This window comes from Mauremys mutica, unplaced genomic scaffold (genome assembly GCF_020497125.1).
Source record: "Mauremys mutica isolate MM-2020 ecotype Southern unplaced genomic scaffold, ASM2049712v1 Super-Scaffold_100251, whole genome shotgun sequence".
Classification (NCBI taxonomy): Eukaryota; Metazoa; Chordata; order Testudines; family Geoemydidae; genus Mauremys; species Mauremys mutica.
Genome location: NW_025423295.1, coordinates 523,887 through 531,024, shown reverse-complemented (window position 1 = coordinate 531,024; position 7,138 = coordinate 523,887). Strand labels below are relative to the sequence as shown.

Sequence of the window (7,138 nt, the reverse complement as noted above, 5' to 3'; positions counted from 1 at the left end):
AAAGCGTCTGCAGGCAATCTGTTCGTGCACTTTTCTGCTCAGTGACAGCGCGGGCGCCACAGCACTTTGAGCACGGATCCCGCTGCAGTTATGGCCGTTGTCAACTCCTCGCACCTTATCATCCACCTCTTCCACAGTCAGCTGCTGAGAAATAGGGCTACTTTTCAATGGTGCTGCGAGCACTGGTGGACCATGGGGGACGTTTTACCAACATCAACGTCGGGTGGCCAGGCAAAGTTCATGACGTGCTTGTTTTCAGGAACTCTGGTCTGTTTAGACGCCTGCAGGAAGGTAGTTTCTTCCCGGACCACAAAATAAGTCTTGGGGATTTGCAGATGCCTATACTGATCGTCGGGGACCCAGTCTACCCGCTAATGCCCTGGCTCATGAAGCTCTGTGCAGGCGCCTTGCACAGCGACAAGGAACTCTTAAAGTACCAGCGAGCAGTGAGCAGCGTGACCTGTGACTGTTCAGTTTCTTTACAGAGAAGCTGAACCTGCCCCTGTTTCTTTACCAAGTGACTGTTGACTAGCATCTGCAGTTACATACCCCGCCAACCCCGCTTCCCCAACTTCCAACACACGTTTAAAAATAAAATACATGTTCCACTGTAACTTTACAAAGGTTTCTTTATTGATGACTTTGCGTTACAGGGTTGAAACTGGGACACGGACTGTGCTGGGTAGGGTGTGCAGTGATGTAAAGACCGCCTGTAAACTCAAGGAATGACAGGCTCCTGCTCCCAGAGCGGTCTGCAGTGCCGGACTGGATGTTTCAACGGAGCGTGCCATCCCTCCTTTTTGGGACTCTGTGTGCGGGGGCTGTGTGGCCTTTTGGCGGGGGAGGACGGATACAGATTCCTCTGCTGCGTGGCTCTGTGGTCCAGGACAGGGACCATTGCATGAGATCTATAACCCCCCTCCCCCGCTACAAAGTCACATACCCCCCCACCCACACAGAACCTGCAAACCACCTCCCATACCAACCAGGGTGCGTACTGACTGCAGTGTGTGTGTGACCTGCTGCTGATCCTGCCCCCATGTCTGTATCCTGGTAAAGGTGATTGTCCTGTCAAATTACCAACTCCCTTCCCCCCCTTCAAACACAGTCTCCTCTAAAAGAACATGACGGAAACAGTAATTAACAGAAAAGTATTTTTTATTATCAACTAAACAGTTAGGGGATGAAACTGGGATGGGGGCTTGGGTGAGGCGGGAAGGAAAGGACTTTTCAAAATTTAGGGTATGAGAGCTTTTGGGTACTTGAGCACTCTGCTGGGGTGCAGTGACAGTTTACACGGCCTCTGGCGCCCCTCCTGGTTATTTTGGGTGAGGGGGGTATGGGACTTTGTGGCGGGGGAGGGCGGTTGCAGATACACTGCATGGGGGCTCTGTCCTCCTGCCGGAGGTCCTGCAGAACATGCACAAGGCGCAGGAGCATGTCCGTTTGCTCTCTCATTAGTCCAAGCAGCGTTTGAGTCGCCTGCTTGTCTTCCTCACGCCACCTCTCCTCCCGTTCGCTGAGTGAGCGCTGGTACAGAGAGAGGGTCTCCCTCCACTGGCTCTGCTGGTCCGCGTCGTCTCGGGAGCACCCCATAAGTTCAGCGAACATCTCGTCCCGTGTCTTTTTCTTTCGCCGCCTAATCTTTGCCAGCCTCTGTGAGGGGGATGCTGTGGCGGGTCTGGAGACAGTCCAAGCTGTGTGATGGGAAAAAGGGAGTGAATTCCTTGCCAAGATAAATTTTTGCGAAGAATGAACACAGTCTAATCTGTCTCTGTGAATTCTGGGTTGAGATCCCAGTGCCTGATGGGGCAAAAACCATTTTTGCGGGTGGTTCTGGGTAAATGTCGTCAGTCATCCCTTCCTCCGGGAAAGCTACAGCAGACAATCATTTCAAGCCCGTTTTCCCTGGATCGCCCTGGCAGTCGCCACAGCGTGGAAACCATGGAGCCTGTTTTGCCTTTTGTGCCTGTCACCGTATGTGTACTAGATGCCGTTGACAGAGGCGGTTCAGCAGCGCTACACAGCAGCATGCTTTTGCTTTTGCATGACAGCAGAGATGGTTACCAGTCATATTGTACCATCTACCACACCATAAATTGGTAATAAGATGGGCATGGTTAGCAGTCCTTTTGCACTGCACCATTTGCTGCTGTCATAAGTGCCCCTGGCTGCTCTTAGCCAGGGGCGCAAAAGCCAAAATTGGGACTGACTCCCTGAGTCAATCCCTCCTTTTTGGTATCTAAAAATAGAATCAGTCCTGCCTAGCATATGGGCAAGTGTACTAGAGAACCACTGTATCAGAGAACCAGAGAGCACAGCTGCTCTGTGTCAGATCCTGCATAGATTATGAGCCGAATGCTATTCACAGGGGGTGCTCCTGCAACAACCCCACCTGTTCATTCCATTCTTCCCCAGCCTTCCTGGGCTACCATAGCATTGTCCCCCCACTTGTGTGATGAAGTAATAAATAATGTAGGAATAAGACACAGTGACTTGTTAGTGAGAAATGAGTGGAAGGCAGCCTCCAGCTGCTATGATAGTCCAGATAGGACATTAAGGAGTGTGGAGAAGAGGAGCCCAGCATCCTGCTGCTAGTCCAGGGGCAATTGAATCTTTTCTTTACACATGAAGGCTTGGGGGCTGATGAAGCTCAGCCCCCTGTTGCTATGATGACGATGGTTATCAGCCATACTGCACCATCTACCACGAAAAATTAGGACCAGGCGCCCTTGATTGACCTTACCGATGCTAGTCGGCATGGTTACCAGTCCTTTTGCACTGCCCCATGTGCCAATAGGCTGATGATGAGGACGGATACCAGTCATTTTGTACCATCAGCCATCCATAGCGTGGGGGGAGCAAGGATGTTGGTGTTGAGTGCTGCACCATCGCGTCTATCTGCAGCATTCAGTAAAGATAGGGTGACATGTAAAAGAGTCAAGAGAGGATTGTTTTCCCTTTCACTTCTGGGGGTGGTTGGGGGGCTGCGTAAATTGCCGAGCTATGCCCTGACCCACCGCGGACACTGTTTTTGACCCTAGAAGCATTTGGAGCTCAGCCAAGAATGCAAATCCTTTTCGGAGACTGCAGGAACTGTGGGATACCTTGCATCCTCAGTCCCCCCTCCCTCCATGAGCGTCCATTTGATTCTTTGGCTTTCCGTTACGCTCGTCACGCAGCAGCGTGCTGAGTCTCTGCTATGCCGTCTGGCCGGAGATTTTTTAAAAATACTTTGGACCAGGCATAACATTACAGTAATTCCCCTAATTACATGCAGGAGTCTCCGAGTGAGATCACCCTGAGGACGGTCACTGAAGGAGATAGAGAGCGCATGCTGCTTGAAAGCCAGCACAAACCAGGGCCCTACGCAGCCGTGCTCGGGGAGGCAATGCTCCCTGAGTACCTCATGAAAGCCTGGCACGGAAAAGTGTGCTACCACGGAGCACCCAATAAGGCAGCTCTCCCCAGGAACCTCCTGCGGAGGCTTTTCGATTACCTCCAGGAGAGGTTCGTGGAGATCTCCCAGGAGGATTTCTGTTCTATCCCCATATATAGAGAGACCTCCTTTTCACATACTTCAGATTCCTGTTATAGTAAGAATAAAAGTTTACATGGTTAAAGCACTTACCGACTGCTCCTTCCCCTGATTCAGGATCCGGGTTAATGGCCGGGGAGGGTTGGTAGGGGATCTCCGTGACGGTGATGAAGAGATCTTGGCTGTCGGGGAAACCAGCGTTGTAAGCGCTGTCGCCTGCCTCGTCCTCCACAAACCCTTCCTCATCTTCCCCGTCCGCGAACATCGCCGAGGAACTAGCCGTTGACACTGTCCCATCATCAGAGTCCATGGTCGCTGGTGGGGCAGTGGTGGCAGGCTCCGTAGCGTCCGTTTGCCGCTTTGATTTTTTGGTAGCCTTGTCTGGGGTCCTTGATTTTCACGCGGCGCTGCATGGCATCCCGGCTGTATCCTCTGTCTCTCATGGCTTTGGAGACCTTCTCGTAGGTCTTTGCATTCCGTTTTTTGGAGCGCAGCTCCGAAAGCACAGACTCCTCGCCCCACACACTGATCAGATCCAAGAGTTCCCGGTCAGTCTATGCTGGGTCCCTCTTTATATTCAGAGATTACATGAACTCCTCTGCTGGAGAGCTCTGCATCGCTGCCGGTGCTGCTGAGCTCGCCCCGATGTCCAACCACGAAATGAGATTCTAACTGTCCAGACAGGAAAAGGAATTCAAATTTTCCCGGGACTTTTCCTGTGTGGCTGGTCAGAGCATCCAAGCTCGGACTGCTGTCCAGAGCGTCAACAGAGTGGTGCAGTGTGGGATAGCTCCCGGAGCTAGTAAGTTTGATTTGCATCCACACCTAGCCTAATTCGAGATACCCATGTCGAATTTAGCGCTACTCCCCTCGTCGGGGTGGAGTACCGAATTCAAACTAAAGAGCCCTCTAATTCGAATTAAACGGCTTCCTAGTGTGGACGGTTGAGCGGTTAATTTGAATTAACGCTGCTAAATTCGATTTAAAGTCTTAGTGTAGACCAGGCCTTAGATAGGAAAGGTAACTATTAAAAAGTGTAGGTTGCATTTTCTGATTTTGTTTAGTTGGTAACAGTTGGTTTCCAGCACTCACATTTGTTTGTTTAAATCTCTATCGGTTGTTAAATAAATTTCTGCTTGTTTGATAACTATACTCAAGTGCGGTGTGAGATACAGTAGCAGTGGTCCACAGTAAAACTAGTAACCTGGAATATACCATTGCTTTGGGAAGAGAGAATCTGGGATTTCTCTGAGTATCTGGTGATCCGGGCTGGACCCCGGGGGGGGGGGGGACACATTGAAGGAAGTCAGAGGTTAGGGTGGCTGCTGTAGCTCAGAGGAGGGGCCTTGAGTGCCTGATGGGCTGGGTGAGTTTGGTCACTAACATCCAGCTGCCAAATGCTAAACTCCCTCTTCCTAGTGGAAGGTGGCATCAAGGAAACTCACAGCCCTCAGCTCCCTGAGAAGGGTCACAATATGTCTCTATGTTGATTCACCTGTCAAATTCACACAGGGAAAGCTCCCTATAGCATAAAACTCTGCCGTATGAAATCATGGAACATGTGCTCTTCACTCTGTGAAAGCATGTAAAGAATCCAAGCGCTGGAGGACAGGGTTTGGGTCCAGAGTGACCTAGACAAATTGGAGGATTGGGCCAAAAGAAATCTGAGGAGGTTCAACAAGGAGAAGTGCAGAGTCCTGCACTTAGGAAGGAAGAATCCCCTGCACTGTTACAGCCTGGGGACCGACTGGCTAAGCAGCAGTTCTTCAGAAAAGGACCTGGGGATTACAATGGATGAGAAGCTGGATATGAGTCAACAGCACCCTTGTTGCCAAGAAGGCTAACAGCAGATTGGGCTGCGTTAGTAGAAGCATTGCCAGCAGCTTGAGGGAAGTGTGTTCATTTCAAACCTGCAGCTTATTCATTTCATGTGGTGACCCCTCCTACTTCTTGTATTATGAGAAGGAGTAAATAATACTCCCTTCCTTGGTCCTTTAGAAGATATTATGTGACCTCCTCCCCCTTGTTGTATCCATGTTGGTCCCAGGACATGAGAGACAACACCGCAAACAACAAGGTTCAAAGTCAATGCACATGGGAGAAGCATCTTGTGTTTCATTCCTTATGTCCTAGTCCCATCGTGTGGCCATTTCCTTTTCTTCCTTTCTGTCAAAAGCTTTGGTGTTTTGCACAGAAACATTATTTCCCCAGGAGAGACTCAGGAGTGAGGGCTGCATTCCTGTACCAAACAGTCACTAGAAGGGGGCAGACAAAGGCCTTTAGGACGAGGCGTCCGTCACTGTCAAAAAATCATCTCCCTCCTGTGGTTCCGCGGGCAGCAGGAGCAGCCGCAGCTCGGTGGCCCCTGGCAGCACTCCTTGGGTGGCCGGAGCAGCAGCAGGCCCCCTGGGGCTCCCCCCCCCTGCCGGGGCAGCAGCTGGAGTGGCCGCAGGTTGGCAGGGCTTCTCCCCTGGTAGCTGGTGCTCATTATCCATCAAGTAAATCAAAACACTTCCACCTGCAAGTGGATTTAGCCCAGGACCCTCAGAGTCAGCAGCTCTTACACCCCCCACTGCGCTCTCTGGTCAGGTGCCCTAGCACCGGAAGCCTCCTGTTTAGATCCTAAAATAGCATTTTTGCACCGGGGGGGCTGAAATTTTGGACTGGACATTGTAGCTCCACCGTTATTTTATTGAATTGCTTCAAAACAGCAAGTCAAGAAAGTCTCCTAAGGACCAGGCTCTCTGCCATGGAAACAGCTGCCCCTGCTCTCCAGGAGTCTGTGTGTTCCACCCAGCAACGTACAAACCTCTGCACTGAAGGGGGGTCAGACAGTGATGGTAACACAAATCTTCCGACTGTTAACCCAAGTCCCTTCCTTTCTTTAACCCAGGACGTGCCAGTCAACTGTGAGACATGGTGTTATCTTCATCTTAAAATACCTCTCAGGACATTGAACAGAGGAAGTGAAACCTCCTCCCCCAAATGGCTCCCTGTTGCGGCGTTGTACCGTACCTGCCCCTGGAGACTGTCTGGTTTTATATCCTTAGAGCTTTTTCTCTTCAAACCCCTTATCCCAATCTATGGGCCACCTCCGCATTTCAGAGTTTAGAATTTACTCTCATCACCCTGGTAGGGCACTTTCCATGTGAATTAGACCAAGTGAGTGGGGGAAGCTCCCTGGCTAATGAAAACCGATGCTTTAGGTGAGACCTGAACTCATAACACCAGCAGTGCGCCCGCCTCACTAGCCAGGTGTGCCCCTGTAGGTGCTTCATAGACAAGCTTGGGAAGTAGGGTAGTTACCTGTGTCTGTAATTAACCACTTTGGTGACCTAATTGAGATGCTGATGGTTCAAACCCAGGTGAAGATGGAGGTAGTTTTTTTTTCAGTGATGAGACTCCAGTACATTTTAACAGGCAGTAAAATCTCTCAATTCTGATCTAGCCTCATTGGGCAAGTGTAAGTGGTACTATTGCCAGATGCATTGGTGGTATAGTGGTGAGCATAGCTGCCTTCCAAGCAGTTGACCTGGGTTCAATTCCCAGCCAATGCAGGGATGTGATGTTTTCTCTGCTGGGAATTGGTTTAATTTCAGT

The 7,138-nt window shown here is 50.6% G+C and overlaps 1 non-coding gene across 1 annotated transcript; it reads left to right on the top strand.

Annotated features, from left to right (window-relative positions):
- The first annotated feature begins 7,023 nt into the window (after positions 1-7,023).
- On the top strand, positions 7,024-7,095 carry TRNAG-UCC. Its single transcript has one exon. It is a non-coding gene; the product is annotated as a tRNA-Gly (tRNA).
- The last annotated feature ends 43 nt before the right edge of the window (positions 7,096-7,138 follow it).